General features: G+C 40.2%; 1 protein-coding gene across 2 annotated transcripts in view; it reads left to right on the forward strand.

Annotated features, from left to right (window-relative positions):
- Positions 1-19,398, forward strand: part of CDK5RAP2 (CDK5 regulatory subunit associated protein 2) — a 538,634-nt gene that overhangs the window by 279,588 nt on the left and 239,648 nt on the right. The window lies entirely within an intron of this gene.

Here is a 19,398-nt window from a genome sequence, read left to right on the forward strand (position 1 = left end):
GAGCTATACTGAATGCAGTCTGTATGCAGCTGGTAAGCACAGTAGAGTGGATGCAGCTCATGTAAGTGCAAGAGCACGCACATAGCCCACATGCTATTAGAAGGTACCATATATACATGTATATCATAGCCAGGAGACACCAGGTTACATATATCCACCTAGATAGGTTCACATTATCTTTCTTAATATTATGTGTTATATGTCTCATTATGCTCTCAAGCTCTTGGTGGGTTTTTTCTTTACTCAGGAGGGATAGGAGCAAGCTGCCCTTTTCAACAGTAGCGCTAGCGTTACATTTTTTGCCACCGGCCTGCTTTGTGCGCTTTTCCCTGTGAAGTCGTGGCCATTTTCAGCATTGTTTTAGCTTTCCTCACAGCACTGATCTACAGATGTCTCCAGGAGAGTTCCTGATATGGGGGGGTGGAGAGGGATGAGTACCCTTTATTAAAAAATATCAAGAGCTTGGGGTATCAAAATGTTTTTTGTTTTTATAGCAGGAATTGCCATCCATTTCTAAATTATTTTGTCGGCTGCAAACAGGTAAGGGGGGAAGATTACAGTATATACTAAAGTGTCCGCAGTCTCTACATTCTCACTACAAGTAGAACATTATGTCAATACATCTCGCTAATTTATTATATGCCTGTTAAATAAACGTTACTACAGTAGTCTGGTTCATTATTTGTTTGTGCTTAATAAAACGGTCACCACAGCTGCACTTTCACAACCTTTAGAGAGGAGATTCACAGATCACTTTTTCGTCAGACTATGTGTGCTTTGCAAAAGTGATTCAGTTTATCCTCCTGCTCTACTATGCAATGATTGTCTTATTCATGTCATGCACTATAAGTCTTTTCTAATATTCTCCTCCTTAGGGGCTTGTCCTATCCTTTGTGCACTTCTCAGGGAGGTTTATTAGATTTAGCTCCGGGTTTCAAACACTTTGTACTTTAAACTATATGTGAGGTTTCGCCTTCACCAATTAAGAGCCACTTGCACCAGTAGACATGTCTGCCCCTAACTTATCTCACAGACATAGCCCAGATATATTTTATGAGTTTAATTCGCATAGTTCTGCCCTGTCTTCTGATGTTGAGTTAATATCAAATGATCAGGATTCTATCTCTGACCAGTATACTGATAAATCCTTAGGTTTAAGGTTGAACATTTGTGTTTTTTATTATGGATGTTCTGCAGACTTTAGGGATTCAGGACCCTAAACCTTCTGAAGATAAAACAATTAAAAAAACTTAGGTAACAGCAACAGCAGAAAGCTTAAAAATTAAGGTTTTTCCAGTTCCTGGTGCGATTTTGGAGATCATCTCTAAGGAATGGCCTAAACCTGGAACACTTTTTACTCCATATTCCAAGTTTAAAAATATTTTTCCTTTATCCGCTTCTAATGTGGACCTATTTCCAAACTAACAACTATTTCTTTAGAGGATATAAATTCTTTTAGAGACCCTCATGGATCGGAAATTAGAGGCTTTCCATAGAAATATTTCTCAACAGACAGGTATAGCTTGTTTTGCAGGAGCAGCTGCCTTGTGGTGTGACTCCTTATCTTAATCTTTTCTCTTGTTAAGTGTATCCAGTCCACGGATCATCCATTACTTGTGGGATATTCTCCTTCCCAACAGGAAGTTGCAAGAGGATCACCCACAGCAGAGCTGCTATATAGCTCCTCCCCTCACTGCCATATCCAGTCATTCTCTTGCAACTCTCAACAAAGATGGACGTAGTAAGAGGAGAGTGGTGTATTATAGTTAGTTTTTTAACTTCAATCAAAAGTTTGTTATTTTTAAATGGTACCGGAGTGTACTGTTTCATCTCAGGCAGCATTAGAAGAAGAATCTCTATGATCTTAGCAGAAGTAACTAAGATCCATTGCTGTTCTCACATATTCTGAGGAGTGAGGTAACTTCAGAGAGGGAATGGCGTGCAGGTTTTCCTGCAATAAGGTATGTGCAGTTAATATTTTTCTAGGGATGGAATTTGCTAGAAAATGCTGCCGATACCGGATTAATGTAAGTAAAGCCTTAAATGCAGTGATAGCGACTGGTATCAGGCTTATTAATAGAGATACATACTCTTATAAAAGTGTAATATAAAACGTTTGCTGGCATGTTTAATCGTTTTTATATATGTTTGGTGACAAAACTTATTGGGGCCTAGTTTTTTTCCCACATGGCTGGTTTGATTTTTGCCTAGAAACAGTTCCTGAGGCTTTCCACTGTTGCAATATGAGTGGGAAGGGCCTATTTTAGTGCTTTTCTGTGCAGATAAAAATACTGACAGAGACATTCAGCTTCTTCCTGCATGATCCAGGACATCTCTGAAGGGCTCAAAAGGCTTCAAAGTCGTGTTTGAGGAGGGTAACAATCCCAGTAGACTGTGGCAGTTGTTGTGACTGTGTTTAAAAAACGTTTTTGTCATTTATTATTCTGTTTTTGTTATTAAGGGGTTAATCATCCATTTGCAAGTGGGTGCAATGCTCTGCTGACTTGTTACATACACTGTAACAATTTTGTTGGTGTAACTGCCTTTTTTCACTGTTATTTCAAATTTTGTCAAAATTTGTTTCTCTTAAAGGCACAGTAACGTTTTTTATATTGCTTGTTAACTTGCTTTAAAGTGTTTTCCAAGCTTGCTAGTCTCATTGCTAGTCTGTACAAACATGTCTGAAACAGAGGATACTTGTTCATTATGTTTAAAAGCCATGGTGGAGCCCCATAGGAGAATGTGTACTAAATGTATTGATTTCACCTTAAACAGTAAAGATCAGTCTTTATCTATAAAATAATTGTCACCAGAGGGGTCTGTCGAGGGAGAAGTTATGCTGACTAACTCTCCCCACGTGTCGGACCCTTCGCCTCCCGCTCAAGGGACGCACGCTAATATGGCGCCAAGTACATCAGGGACGCCCATAGCGATTACTTTGCAGGACATGGCTGCAATCATGAATAATACCCTGTCAGAGGTATTATCCAGATTGCCTGAATTGAGAGGCAAGCGCGATAGCTCTGGGGTTAGACGAGATACAGAGCGCGTAGATGCTGTAAGAGCCATGTCTGATACTGCGTCACAATATGCAGAACCTGAGGACGGAGAGCTTCAGTCTGTGGGTGACGTCTCTGAATTGGGGAGACCTGATTCAGAGATTTCTAATTTTAAATTTAAGCTTGAGAACCTCCGTGTATTGCTTGGGGAGGTATTAGCTGCTCTGAATGACTGTGACACAATTGCAGTGCCAGAGAAATTGTGTAGGCTGGATAAATACTATGCAGTGCCGGTGAGTACTGATGTTTTTCCAATACCTAAAAGGCTTACAGTAATTATTAGTAAGGAGTGTGATAGGCCCGGTGTGCCCTTTTCCCCACCTCCTATATTTAGAAAAATGTTTCCAATAGATGCCACTACACGGGACTTATGGCAGACTGTCCCTAAGGTGGAGGGAGCAGTTTCTACTTTAGCAAAGCGTACCACTATCCCGGTTGAGGACAGTTGTGCTTTTTCAGATCCAATGGATAAAAAAATTAGAGGGTTACCTTAAGAAAATGTTTATTCAACAAGGTTTTATTTTACAGCCCCTTGCATGCATTGCGCCTGTCACTGCTGCGGCGGCATTCTGGTTTGAGGCCCTGGAAGAGGCCATCCATACAGCTCCATTGACTGAAATTGTTGACAAGCTTAGAACTCTTAAGCTAGCTAACTCATTTGTTTCTGATGCCATTGTTCATTTGACTAAACTAACGGCTAAGAATTCCGGATTCGCCATCCAGGCGCGTAGGGCGCTATGGCTCAAATCCTGGTCAGCTGATGTGACTTCAAAGTCTAAATTATTCAAAATTCCTTTCAAGGGGCAGACCTTATTCGGGCCTGGTTTGAAAGAAATTATTGCTGACATTACTGGAGGTAAGGGTCATACCCTTCCTCAGGACAGAGCCAAATCAAAGGCCAAATAGTCTAATTTTCATGCCTTTCGAAATTTCAAGGCAGGTGCAGCATCAACTTCCTCTGCTTCAAAACAAGAGGGAACTTTTGCTCAATCCAAGCAGGCCTGGAAACCTAACCAGTCCTGGAACAAGGGCAAGCAGGCCAGAAAGCCTGCTGCTGCCTCTAAGACAGCATGAAGGAGCGGCCCCCTATCCGACAATGGATCTAGTAGGGGGCAGACTCTCTCTCTTCGCCCAGGCGTGGGCAAGAGATGTTCAGGATCCCTGGGGGTTGGAGATCATATCTCAGGGATATCTTCTGGACTTCAAAGCTTCTCCTCCACAAGGGAGATTTCACCTTTCAAGATTATCTGCAAACCAGATAAGAAAGAGGCATTCCTAAGCTGCGTACAAGATCTCCTTGTAATGGGAGTGATCCATCCAGTTCCGCGGACGGAACAAGAACAGGGGTTTTATTCAAATCTGTTTGTGGTTCCCAAAAAAGAGGGAACCTTCAGACCAATTTTGGATTTAAAGATCCTAAACAAATTCCTCAGAGTTCCGTCATTCAAGATGGAAACTATTCAAACCATTTTACCCATGATCCAAGAGGGTCAGTACATGACCACAATGGACTTAAAGGATGCCTACCTTCACATTCTGATTCACAAGAATCATCATCAGTTCCTGAGGTTTGCCTTTCTAGACAGGCATTACCAATTTGTAGCTCTTCCCTTCGGGTTGGCTACAGCCCCAAGAATTTTTACAAAGGTTCTGGGCTCACTTCTGGCGGTCCTAAGACCGCGAGGCATAGCGGTGGCTCCTTACCTGGACGATATCCTGATACAGGCGTCAAGCTTTCAAATTGCCAAATCTCATACATAGATAGTTATGGCATTCCTGAGGTTGCATGGGTGGAAAGTGAACGAAGAAAAGAGTTCTCTATCTCCGCTCACGAGGGTTTCCTTCCTAGGGACTCTCATAGATTCTGTAGAAATGAAAATTTACCTGACGGAGTCCAGGTTATCAAAACTTCTAAATGCTTGCCGTGTTCTTCACTCCATTCAGCGCCCCTCGGTGGCTCAGTGCATGGAAGTAATCTGCTTAATGGTAGCGGCGATGGACATAGTGCCATTCGCGCGCCTGCATCTCAGACCGCTGCAATTATGCATGCTCAGTCAGTGGAATGGGGATTACACAGATTTGTCCCCTCTACTAAATCTGGATCAGGAAACCAGAGATTCTCTTCTCTGGTGGTTATCTCGGGCCCATCTGTCCAAGGGTATGACCTTTCGCAGACCAGATTGGACAATTGTAACAACAGATGCCAGCCTTCTAGGTTGGGGTGCAGTCTGGAACTCCCTGAAGGCTCAGGGTTCATGGACTCAGGAGGAGAAACTCCTCCCAATAAATATTCTGGAGTTAAGAGCAATATTCAATGCTCTTCTGGCTTGGCCTCAGCTAGCAACACTGAGGTTTATCAGATTTCAGTCGGACAACATCACGACTGTGGCTTACATCAACCATCAAGGGGGAACCAGGAGTTCCCTAGCGATGTCAGAAGTCTCCAAGATAATTCGCTTGGCAGAGACTCACTCTTGCCACCTGTCAGCAATCCATATCCCAGGTGTAGAGAACTGGGAGGCGGATTTTCTAAGTCGTCAGACTTTTCATCCGGGGGAATGGGAACTCCATCCGGAGGTGTTTGCTCAATTGGTTCTCCGTTGGGGCAAACCAGAATTGGATCTCATGGCGTCTTGCCAGAACGCCAAGCTTCCTTTTTACGGATCCAGGTCCAGGGACCCAGAAGCGGCACTGATAGATGCTCTAGCAGCACCTTGGTTCTTCAACCTGGCTTATGTGTTTCCACCGTTTCCTCTGCTCCCTCGTCTGATTGTCAAAATCAAACAGGAAAGAGCATCAGTGATATTGATAGCGCCTGCGTGGCCACGCAGGACCTGGTATGCAGACCTAGTGGACATGTCATCCTTTCCACCATGGACTCTGCCTCTGAAACAAGACCTTCTAATACAAGGTCCTTTCAATCATCCAAATCTACTTTTTCTGAGACTGACTGCATGGAGATTGAACGCTTGATCCTATCAAAGCGTGGCTTCTCCGAGTCAGTAATTGATACCTAAATACAGGCATGAAAGCCTTTCACCAGGAAAATTTACCACAAGATATGGCGTAAATATCTTCATTGGTGTGAATCCAAGAATTACTCATGGAGTAGGGTTAGGATTCCTAGGATATTGTCCTTCCTCCAAGAGGGTTTGGACAAAGGATTATCAGCTAGTTCTTTAAAGCTACAGATTTCTGCTCTGTCTATTCTTTTACACACGCGTCTGGCAGAAGTTCCAGACGTTCAGGCATTTTGTCAGGCTTTAGTTAGAATTAAGCCTGTGTTTAAACCTGTTGCTCCTCCATGGAGCTTAAACTTGGTTCTTAAAGTTCTTCAAGGGGTTCCGTTTGAACCCCTTCATTCTATTGATATCAAACTTCTTTCATGGAAAGTTCTTTTTCTGATGGCTATTTCCTCGGCTCGAAGAGTCTCGGAGTTATCTGCCTTACATTGTGATTCTTCTTATCTGATCTTTCATTCAGATAAAGTTGTTCTGCGTACAAAACCTGGGTTTTTACCTAAGGTGGTTTCTAACAAGAATATCAATCAAGAGATTGTTGTTCCATCATTATGTCCTAATCCTTCTTCAAAGAAGGAACGTCTTTTGCATAATCTAGACGTAGTCCGTGCCTTGAAGTTTTACTTACAGGCTTCTAAAGATTTTCGCCAAACATCTAACCTGTTTGTTGTTTACTCTGGACAGAGGAGAGGTCAGAAGGCCTCGGCAACCTCTCTTTCTTTTTGGCTTCGGAGTATAATCCGTTTAGCCTATGAGACTGCTGGACAGCAGCCTCCTGAAAGGATTACAGCTCATTCTACTAGAGCTGTGGCTTCCACCTGGGCCTTTAAAAATGAGGCCTCTGTTGAACAGATTTGCAAGGCTGCAACTTGGTCTTCCCTTCATACTTTTTCCAAATTTTACAAATTTGATACTTTTGCTTCTTCGGAGGCTGTTTTTGGGAGAAAGGTTCTACAGACAGTGGTTCCTTCCGTTTAAGTTCCCGCCTTGTCCCTCCCATCATCCGTGTACTTTAGCTTTGGTATTGGTATCCCACAAGTAATGGATGATCCGTGGACTGGATACACTTAACAAGAGAAAACATAATTTATGCTTACCTGATAAATTTATTTCTCTTGTAGTGTATCCAGTCCACGGCCCGCCCTGTCCTTTTCAGGCAGGTCTAAATTTTAATTAAAAAAATTCAGATCTCCTAGAGAAAGGTTCCTTCTTTCTTAAGTTTTAAAAGACCCTTCGAAAGCAGCGTCCTTCTTCCAGTGTATTCAAGACTTGGTACTTAGGGGGTTATAAAATCAGTCCTAGATTTAGAAAAAAGTCTAAGGTTTTATTCCAAACTTTTTTTATTGTTCCAAAAAAGGACCTATCTTGGATCTAAAGACCTTAATCAAGTTCTTGAGAGTTACTACTTACAAGCATTAGCAATTTCTTGTTCTTCCCTTTGTTTTGGCTACAGCTACCAGAGTATACACAAAGGTGCTGGGAGGTTTAATAAGAGCCCAATGTATTTCTGTAGCCCTATACCTGGACTTTTTGGTTCAGGCTGTATCTCATCCATTGGCAGTCTCATATACCAAAAGGCTTCTGGCGTTCCTTTTCAAGCATGGTTGGAAAATAAATATTCCAAAGAGTTTTGTCTCCTCACACCAGAGTTTGTTTCCTGAGAGTAAATATAGACTTGTTTCTATGCATCTTTCCCTCATAGTTTGTAGAGAGTGTTTTCCAAGCTTCAGGTGACTTTTCTATTCTCAGTAGCTCAATATATGGAAGTGAACGGTCCGATGATGGTGGCTTCAGGCACAATTCCTTTCACTTTATGTCACATACGCCCTCTTCAGTTTTGTAGGCTTTGGCAGTGGACGGGAGATTATGATTGCTTATTTTAAAAATTCCATCTAGATTAAAAGGTAAAATAGTCACTTTCTTGGTGAATTAGTCACCATTCTTACCTTTTCTTCTTTTCTTTCATAAAGATGGTAAGCGTCCATGATCCATTAATCCTGAGAATAACCTTCCCTACCACTAAGAGGAGGCAAAGATTCCCAAACCTCAAAAGCTCCATTTAACTCCTCTCACCTTTATGGTTGTTAGTCGTATATTTGCCTCCATTGGAGAAAGGTGAGGAATTGTGATGTGCAGTTGATTTCTTTGTTGAGAGGGGTTCTCAGACTGAGTTGATACCTATTTCCCCTCAGAGTGTAGTGTTTGTTTATCAAGAGGAAAATTTAAGGAGTTTGATTTGTGTCTTATTTTTTTTCTTTCCCATGGAAATTTAAATCCCTATAATCCCAAGGATGTCGCAGAGACTTGTCTTTTGCCTCCTTCTTTTGGGTCTGATTGCTCCGATTTGGGCTCAGTCAAAATTAAACTTTCATGATTCAGATAGGGCATGCAATTTTATACAACTTTCCAATTTTTATTATAAAATTTGCTTTGTTCTCATATGGAAAGTTAACCTAAGTAGAATCATATGCTAATTTCTAAACTTTTTGAAGGCCACCTTTAATCTCAGTGCATTTTGACAGCTAGACAGCGCTAGCTCATGTGTGCCATATAGATAACACTCCCGTGGAGTTACTTATGAGACAGCAATGTTTGGCTAAAATGCAAGTCTGTCTAAATAACTGAGATAAGGGGCAGTCTGCAGAGGCTTAGATACAAGGTAATCACAGAGGTTAAAAGTGTATTAATATAACCGTGTTGGTTATGAAAAACTGGGGAATGCGTAATAAAGGGATTATCTATCTTTTTAATCAATAAACAATAAATAAGTAGCTGTTTGAGGGCAGTATAATACTTTACAATGCTATAACATTTTCTGTTCTATATAAATGTTACCTAAGATTAGAAGCTACTAAGTCCTTTCAAATTATTCTGCTTTATTTGTGCATTTTTCTAGCCGTCAAAAGTCAATTGACATCACTTTGGCATTTTGGCTTACAACCTTAAAGGGACAGTAAACACCAGAATTTTTGTTGTTTAAAAAGGTAGATAATCCCTTTTTCTTTCATGTAATTAGCAAGAGTCCATGAGCTAGTGACGTATGGGATATACATTCCTACCAGGAGGGGCAAAGTTTCCCAAACCTCAAAATGCCTATAAATACACCCCTCACCACACCCACAAATCATTTTTACAAACTTTGCCTCCTATGGAGGTGGTGAAGTAAGTTTGTGCTAGATTCTACGTTGATATGCGCTCCGCAGCAGGTTGGAGCCCGGTTTTCCTCTCAGCGTGCAGTGAATGTCAGAGGGATGTGAGGAGAGTATTGCCTATTTGAATTCAATGATCTCCTTCTACGGGGTCTATTTCATAGGTTCTCTGTTATCGGTCGTAGAGATTAATCTCTTACTTCCCTTTTTAGATCGACGATATACTCTTATATATACCATTACCTCTACTGATTCTCGTTTCAGTACTGGTTTGGCTTTCTACTACTTGAAGATGAGTGTCCTGGGGTAAGTAAGTCTTATTTTCTGTGACACTCTAAGCTATGGTTGGGCACTTTTATATAAAGTTCTAAATATATGTGTTCAAACATTTATTTGCCTTGACTCAGGATGTTCAACATTCCTTATTTCAGACAGTCAGTTTCATATTTGGGATAATGCATATGAATTAATCAATTTTTTTCTTACCTTAAAATTTGACTTTTTCCCTGTGGGCTATTAGGCTCGCGGGGGCTGAAAATGCTTCATTTTATTGCGTCATTCTTGGCGCGGACTTTTTTTGCGCAAACATTTTTTTCTGTTTCCGGCGTCATACGTGTCGCTGGAAGTTGCGTCATTTTTTTTTTTTACTTTTTTGCGCCAAAAGTGTCGGCGTTCCGGATGTGGCGTCATTTTTGGCGCCAAATAATGTGGGCGTCTTTTTTGGCGCTAAAAAATATGGGCGTCACTATTGTCTCCACATTATTTAAGTCTCATTATTTATTGCTTCTGGTTGCTAGAAGCTTGTTCACTGGCATTTTTTCCCATTCCTGAAACTGTCATTTAAGGAATTTGATCAATTTTGTTTTATGTTGTTTTTTCTATTACATATTGCAAGATGTCTCCGTTTGTCCCTGAGTCAGAAGCCACTTATGGAAAAATGCTTAACTGAGTTTCAGTTCTACCAAAGCTAAGTTCATTTATTTTAAATGTTATAAATGTTTATCTTTAGCTATGGTTTGTAATAAGTTATTATGATATACTTTTACATGCAGATTCCATTAGTATTTATGCTTTATACATTTCCATTCTTAAGTGCAAGAAATGTTTAGAATATTTATAAGAAATATTTTTTCTGATTAAGGCTATGTCTGACTTCGTGCCTTCTAATACGATTTTTAGGTCTTTTTCACTTCTTTTTTAATTATTGAAGTTTCAAATGACCAACAACATACTGATTTATCCTTCTCTGATGATGTTTTTTTTTCTTTCAGAAATTCTCTTCATCAGATATTGACACTAACAAATCTACTTTTTTATATAATTTTTTTATTATTAAAGTACATTTGTTCTTTGTTGAAGAGGTGTTGATTATTTTGGATATTAAGGTAACTAGTTCTTTAAGACTAGCTGACACTATTTCTGCCTTTTCATTTCTTCTGTGATTTCAGAAGTTTTCTTTCCAATTCCCCATACTAGGGAATGGGATAGGCTGAGAATTTTCTTTTATTTTTAAACTATATTCTTTGTCAGCAGTTAAATTTAATTTGGAGGGTTCTCCATTTTATTGGAGCTATCTCTACTCCTACTAATTATGCTATTGTTTTTATAGCAAAATAGTATTTATTTTCCTTTATATAGTTGTATCTTATTTTTGGAAAATTATTTAGTTTCAGGTACTTTTCTTGGTCCTGTGATAATGCAATTGCTTCATTTTTTCTGTTTACTTTAAGATCAAGTATCAGATCATGATTTATTTTAGCATTGTTAAGGGACAACATTTACTAGACTAGGTGCTGTTGCATTTGTCTTGTTGTTTTGCATTTTGCAAGTCCTCTGTTTTGACTGGTCCTTTAAACTGGACTATCATGCTTATGATTTCATTTGTGTCTTCATTTTATTGAATATATTCGCAAATGAGGGTTAATCTATGTCTTTAGCTATTTTAGCTAGAAGAATTCTGTGATTTTTAAAAAAAAATAAAAATAAATAAATAAATCCATATTTCTTTTGTTCTAAGATAATCAATTATAATTGGATTCAATTCTTAACTGTTACTATGGGCTTCAAGATTGAGTTCTAAGACTAAAACTTTAAGCTTATACTAGTTTGGTTGTTCTTATTAAGGAACGAATCCTGACTTCTTTCCCAAGTAACATGTTTTTAATTGGGGTTCGAAATTAGCTCCCTAATGTTGCGATGCACGTGCCGTATTCCAGCTTGGCTGGTAAGGGGCAGGTTAAGACTTCTTTGAAATTTATTTGGTTCTATTTTGTCCAAATTTCTTTGATTTTATTCCAGTAAGGCTAACACTTTCTTTAAGTGTGTTTCTGTCTTATATATTTTGGATACTGTTGAGGCATGGCTGGGTACCCATGGGGTTCAAGCGCTGCTCAGACCTGGAATCTTCTGGGGTTTTTATTCCAGTTCCTTTTCTAGGAACTGGGTTTTGGAGTTTTATTCAAACTATTCTGCCTTTTTGTGGTCATTGATAGCATTATTTGTTTTCTTTAGATACAATAAATGCGTATTCTTCATTTTTCTGTTTTCATTCAGATTATTTCCTGAGGATGCGGATTCTCATATGTTTCACTTGCTCTTCAGGACATAGTTAGAGGATCTTTTTTCAAAAAGCTCTTGATTCCTCACGCAAGGGTCACCTTTTTTTAGGTTTCCAGATGGTTTATGTCACTATCTTTGTCTCTATCAGACAAGGGACAATTTGTATTGGGTTCCGTCTGTCGGTACCTTTAGTCTCTATTATTTCCTTCAGTTGCTATATATGCATAGAAGTTTTAACAGCATTGGATTCAATTCCCTTTGCTCATTTTCAATGGAAAGATCCTTTCCAGCTTTTTATGAGTGTTGTTTCTTCAAGAACATGGTTGGAGGATCAATTAACCAAAAAGTTTGTTGATTCCTCAGACAAGAGTAACCTTTTTTAGATTTCCGGATAGATTCATTGTCCATGACTCTGTCTCTGTTGGACAGGAGACGTCTGAAATTGGTTTCAGCTTATCAAAACTTTCAGTCTCAATCATTCCCTTCGGTAGCCTTATGCATGGAAATTCTAGGTTCTTATGACTGCTGCATTGGACGTGTTCCCCTTTGCTCATTTTCACATGCGACCTCTTCAGCTCTGTATGCTGAACCAGTGGTGCCGGGATTATACAAAGATATCTCATTTAATATCTTTAAAACTGATTGTTCGACACCCTCTGACGTGGTACAGACCACCATCGTTTAGTTCAGGGGGCTTCTTTTTTTCTTCCAACCTGGACTGTGATCTCAACAGATGCAAGTCTGACAGGTTGGGGAGCTGTATGGGGGTTTCTGACAGCACAAGGGGTTTGGGAAATCTCAGGAGGTGAGATTACCAATCAATATTTTGGAACTCCGTGCAATTTTCAGAAGCTCTTCATTCATGGCCTCTTCTAAAGAGAGAATCGTTCATTTGTTTTCAGACAGACAATGTCACAACTGTGGCATATATCAATCATCAAGGAGGGACTCACAGTCCTCTGGCTATGAAAGAAGTATCTCGAATACTGGTATGGGTGGAATCCAGCTCCTGTCTAATCTCTGCGGTTCATATCCCAGGTATTGACAATTGGAAAGCGGATTATCTCAGTCGTTACCGTTACATTACCGTTACCGTTACATCCGGGCGAGTGGTCTCTTCACCCAGAGGTGTTTCTTCAGATTGTTCAAATGTGGGGACTTCCAGAAATAGATCTGATGGCTTCTCATCTAAACAAGAAACTTCCCAGGTATCTGTCCAGATCCAGGGATCCTCAGGCGGAAGCAGTGGATGCATTGTCACTTCCTTGGAAGTATCATCCTGCCTATATCTTTCCGCCTCTAGTTCTTCTTCCAAGAGTAATCTCTCACAGGCCCATTTATCAAGCTCCGTATGGAGCTTGAAGGGCCGTGTTTCTGGCGAGTCTTCAGACTCGCCAGAAACACAACTTATGAAGCAGCGGTCTAAAGACCGCTGCTTCATAACCCTGTCCGCCTGCTCTGAACAGGCGGACAGGAATCGCCAGACATCAACCCGATCGAATACGATCGGGTTGATTGACAGCTCCCTGCTGGCGGCCGATTGGCCGCGAGTCAGCAGGGGGCGGCGTTGCACCAGCAGCTCTTGTGAGCTGCTGGTGCAATGTTAAATGCGGAGAGCGTATTGCTCTCCGCATTTAGCGAGGTCTTGCGGACCTGATCCGCAGTGTCGGATCAGGTCCGCAAGCCCTTTGATAAATGGGCCTGCAAGATTCTGAAGGAATGCTCGTTTTTTCTGCTGGTGGCTCCAGCATGGTCTCACAGGTTTTGGTATACGGATCTTGTCCGCATGGCTTCTTGCCAACCGTGGACTCTTCCGTTAAGACCAGACCTTCTGTCACAAGGTCCTTTTTTACCATAAGGATCTCAAATCCTTAAATTTAAAGGTATGGAGATTGAACGTTTGATTCTTAGTCAAAGAGGTTTCTCTGACTCTGTGATTAATACTATGTTACAGGCTCGTAAATCTGTATCTAGGGAGATATATTATAGAGTCTGGAAGACTTATATTTCTTGGTGTCTTTCTCATCATTTTTCCTGGCATTCTTTTAGAATTCCGAGAATTTTTCAGTTTCATCAGGATGGTTTGGATAAGGTTTGTCTGCAAGTTCCTTGAAGGACAAATCTCTGCTCTTTTTGTTCTTTTTCACAGAAGGATTGCTATTCTTCCTGATATTCATTGTTTTGTACAATCTTTGGTTCGTATAAAACCTGTTATTAAGTCAATTTCTCCTCCTTGGAGTTTGAATTTGGTTCTGGGGGCTCTTCAAGCTCTTCCGTTTGCACCTATGCATTCACTGGACATTAAATTACTTTCTTGGAAAGTTTTGTTTTCTTTTGGCCATCTCTTCTGCTAGAAGAGTTTCTGAATTATCTGCTCTTTCTTTTGAATCTCCTTTTCTGATTTTCCATCAGGATAAGGCGGTGTTGCGAACTGCTTTTAAATTTTTACCTAAGGTTGTGAATTCTAACAACATTAGTAGAGAAATTGTGGTTCCTTCATTATGTCCTAATACTAAGAATTCTAAGGAGAGATCATTGCATTCTTTGGATGTAGTTAGAGCTTTGAAATATTATGTTGAAGCTACTAAGAATTTCCGAAAGACTTCTAGTCTATTTGTTATCTTTTCCGGTTCTAGGAAAAGTCAGAAGGCCTCTGCCATTTCTTTGGCATCTTGGTTGAAATCTTTAATTCATCATGCTTATGTCGAGTCGGGTAAATCTCCGCCTCAAAGGATTACAGCTCATTCTACTAGGTCAGTTTCTACTTCCTGGGCGTTTAGGAATGAAGCTTTGATTGATCAGATTTGCAAAGCAGCAACTTGGTCTTCTTTGCATACTTTTACTAAATTCTACCATTTTGATGTGTATTCTTCTTCTGAATCAGTTTTTGGTAGAAAAATACTTCAGGCAGCTGTTTCAGTTTGATTCTTCTGCTTATAATTTCAGTTTTCTTCATTATAAGATTTTAACTTTATTTTGGGTGTGGATTATTTTTCAGTGGAATTGGCTGTCTTTATTTTATCCCTCCCTCTCTAGTGACTCTTGCGTGGAAGATCCACATCTTGGGTAGTCATTATCCCATACGTCACTAGCTCATGGACTCTTGCTAATTACATGAAAGAAAACATAATTTATGTAAGAACTTACCTGATAAATTCATTTCTTTCATATTAGCAAGAGTCCATGAGGCCCACCCTTTTTTGTGGTAGTTATGATTTTTTTGTATAAAGCACAATTATTCCAATTCCTTGTTTTTTATGCTTTCGCACTTTTTTCTTATCACCCCACTTCTTGGCTATTCGTTAAACTGATTTGTGGGTGTGGTGAGGGGTGTATTTATAGGCATTTTGAGGTTTGGGAAACTTTGCCCCTCCTGGTAGGAATGTATATCCCATACGTCACTAGCTCATGGACTCTTGCTAATATGAAAGAAATGAATTTATCAGGTAAGTTCTTACATAAATTATGTTATTACCCATTCCCCAATTTTGCATAACCAACATTTATAATAATATACTTTTTACCTCTGTGATTACCTTATATCTATGCCTTTGCAAACTGCCTCCTTATTTCAGTTCTTTTGACAGACTTGCATTTTTAGCCAATCAGTGCTTGCTCTTAGGAGCTTCACGTGCCGGAGCTCAATGTTATCTATATGAAACACATGAACTAACGCCCTCTAGTGGTGAAAAACTGTCAAAATGCTTTCCGATTAGAGGCAGTCTTCAAGGTCTAAGAAATTAGCACATGAACCTCCTAGATTTAGCTTTCAACTAAAAATTCCAAGAGAACAATGCAAAATTGGTAATAAAAGTAAATTGGAAAGTTGTTTAAAATTACATGCCCTATTTAAATCATGAAAGATTTTTTGTGACTTTACTGCCTTTAAAGGGACATAATACTCATATGCTAAATCACTTAAAACTGATTCAGTGTAACTGTAAAAAAGCTGACAGGAAAATATCACCTGAGCATCTCTATGTAAAAAAAGAAGATATTTTACCTCACATTTTCCTCAGCTCACTAGAGTAAGTTCTGTGTAAAAAGTTATACTCGGCTGTTGTCCAGCTGCAGGTAAAAAAAAGAAGAAGAAATGAACAGCATCCAATCAGCATCAGAAGTGCTGAGGTCATGAACTCTTTTACTGTAATCTCATGAGATTTCATAGTAAACTTCCTTTAACTGAATAGGGAAATAACACGAGTGTGCATGAAGCTCGCTCCCTTGCCTGTCCCGGGACACACATACTGATTTGCTGCTTAAAGTCCTTTGCAATAGAGTTTAAATACTTAGGACATTTTGAGTTAAAATATCTTTCTTTTGTGCTTCTGCTTAACCATTTGTTTGGACTGACTTGGTTTATGTCTTTAGCTTGTTTGTGGACACTGCATTTTTTTTAAAGGTTTTCCCTGTTAGGCTTTGACCCAAACTGTCTATATATTACCATAACTCTGGATTCCCCTGCCATCAGAAGCTCTTCATTTAACTAACTAATGCAAGTTTATATTCACCTGGATAACGAGACTAAACTTTTACGAAGGTTTGTGTCTTTTTGATTTTAAAATTTATAAACTTAGTTACTTTCTAGTACTTAATTATTGTTTGTTTTGTAGGAGCTGATTAAAATACCTAGAAATAGTTCAGCTACTAAGTTTAGTCTCATTGCTCTCTTACCCCTGGCCTTGGTTGTGAGCACTGTTTATTTCCAGTGTTCCAGTAAGTGATTGTGGTGAGATTGGACTCTCAGCCATTGATTCCAGTTTATTTAAAGGGACATTCAACACTTCCCTTAAAAAGCCACTGTAAGTAAATATTTCTCCAACATTGGTGTGTCCGGTCCACGGCATCATCCTTACTTGTGGGAATATTCTCTTCCCTAACAGGAAATGGCAAAGAGAGCACAGCAAAAGCTGCCCATATAGCCCCCCTCTGGCTCCGCCCCCCAGTCATTCTCTTTGCCGCTCTGAACAAGTAGCATCTCGATGGTAAAGAGTATGTGGTGTTAGTTGTAGTTTTTTATTCTTCTATCAAGAGTTTGTTATTTTAAAATAGTGCCGGTTTGTACCATTTACTCTAAAGCAGAAAAAAGATGAAGAGTTCTGTTTAAAGAGGAGGATGATTTTAGCAGCAGTAACTAAAATCAATTGCTGTTTCCACGCAGGACTGTTGAGCCCAGAAAACTTCAGTTGGGGGGAACAGTTTGCAGACTTTTCTGCTCAAGGTATGACTAGTCCTTTTTCTAACAAGACATAGTAATGCTAGAAGACTGTCATTTTCCCTTTTTGGGATCGGTAAGCCATTTTCTTAGACTCATAACAGAATGAAGGCTTATTAATGGGCTATATACTGGTTGACACTATTGTGGGCTAAATCGATTGATTTATTCAATATTTATATGTATTTTGGAGTGTTTTGGAACTTAAAAACACTTTGGGGAACGTTTTTAATCGCCTGGCAGTGGTTTAGACGCCTATTTTAGTCAGGAAGGGCCTTTCACTCTAGTATGCAGAGGGAGGAGGCCTCATTTTCGCGCCTTAATTGCGCAGTTACTTCTGGAAGCAGTGCATGCAGCTTCATGTGAGAGAGGTCCGGTGGCCATAAAAAAACGTTTCTGGAGGGCTTATTTCTGTGGCGAATATCCCCTAAGGAAAGGTGAGGCCGCAGCAAAGGCTGTGGCTGGGACTGTAGTGGGTTTAAGCTGGTAAATTGATCAAATTGCTCCGGTTTGCTCATTTAAGGGGTTACAAACTTGAAATTCGGTGTGCAATACTTTCAAAGCATTAAGACACTAGGGTGCAAATTTGGTTATTGGATATTTCCTTCATAGTTTTTCACACATTCAGAAATAAAGTGTGCTCTGTTTAACATTTAAAGAGACAGTAACGGTTTTGTTTAAAAACGGTTTTATTGCATTAATAGCCTGTATAAGCCTGTCTAACATGTCTGTACCTTCAGATAGAACATGTTCTGTATGTATGGAGGCCAAGGTGGTCCCCCCTTTAAATGTATGTGATAATTGTGCCATGGCGTCCAAACAGAGTAAGGACAGTACTGTCACATTTAATAAGGTTGCCCAAGATGATTCCTCAAGTGAAGGTAGTGGGGATAGTTCATCATCCTCTCCTTCTGTGTCAACACCAGTTATGACCGCGCAGGCGACACCTAGTACATCTAGCGCGCCAATGCTTGTTACTATGCAACAGTTAACGGCAGTTATGGATAATTCTATAGCTAATATTTTATCCAAAATGCCAGCATATCAAAGAAAGCGTGATTGCTCAGTTTTAAATACAGTGGATGAGCAAGAGTGCGCTGACGAGAATTTATCTGTCATACCCTCACACCAGTCAGAATTGGCAGTGAGGGAGGGTCTGTCGGAGGGAGAAATTTCTGATTCATGAAAAATTTCTCAACAGGCAGAACCTGATGTTGTGACGTTTAAATTTAAGTTAGAACATCTCCGCGCCCTGCTTAAGGAGGTACTAACTACTCTGGACGATTGTGACTCTTTGGTCATTCCAGAAAAATTGTGCAAAATGGACAAATTCCTAGAGGTCCCGGTGCACCCTGATGCCTTTCCGATACCCAAAAGGGTGGCGGACATAGTGACCAAGGAGTGGGAGAAACCAGGCATACCCTTTGTCCCACCTCCTATATTTAAGAAAATGTTCCCCATTGTAGACCCAAGGAGGTATGCATGGCAAACAGACCCTAAGGTTGAGGGGGCAGTTTCTACGTTGGCCAAACGCACGACTATTCCCATCGAGGACAGTTGTGCTTTCAAAGATCCTATGGATAAAAAAATTGGAGGGTTTGCTTAAAAAGATATTTGTTCAGCAAGGTTTCCTCCTCCAACCAATTTCGTGCATTATTCCTGTCACAACGGCGGCGTGTTTTTGGTTCGAAGAACTAGAAAATTCGCTCAATAAGACCCTTTTTGGGCCAGAATTGAAGGAAATTATTTCAGACATCACTGGGGGAAAGGGCCATGCCCTCCCACAGGATAGGCCCTTTAAGGCCAAGGATAAATCTAATTTTCGTTCCTTTCGCAACTTCAGGAATGGACTGTCTCCTAACTCTGCATCCTCTAGACAAAAGGATAACGCTTCCCAGGCCAAGCCAGCATGGAAACCAATGCAAGGCTGGAACAAGGGTAAACAGGCCAAGAAGCCTGCTGCTGCTACCAAGACAGCATGAAGGGGTAGCCCCCGATCCGGGACCGGATCTAGTAGGGGGCAGACTTTCTCTCTTTGCTCAGGCTTGGGCAAGAGATGTTCAGGATCCCTGGGCACTAGAAATAGTCTCTCAGGGTTATCTTTTAGAATTCAAGGAACTCCCTCCAAGGGGAAGGTTCCACATGTCTCGCTTATCTTCAGACCAGATAAAGAGACAGGCATTCTTACATTGCGTAGGAGATCTGTTAAAGATGGGAGTGATACACCCAGTTCCAAAAGTGGAACAAGGTCAGGGGTTTTACTCAAACCTGTTTGTAGTTCCCAAAAAAGAGGGAACTTTCAGACCAATTCTGGATTTAAAAATTCTAAACAAATTCCTCAGAGTTCCATCGTTCAAAATGGAAACCATTCGAACGATTTTACCAACAATCCAGGA

Source organism: Bombina bombina, chromosome 12, assembly GCF_027579735.1.
Source record: "Bombina bombina isolate aBomBom1 chromosome 12, aBomBom1.pri, whole genome shotgun sequence".
Taxonomy (NCBI): Eukaryota; Metazoa; Chordata; class Amphibia; order Anura; family Bombinatoridae; genus Bombina; species Bombina bombina.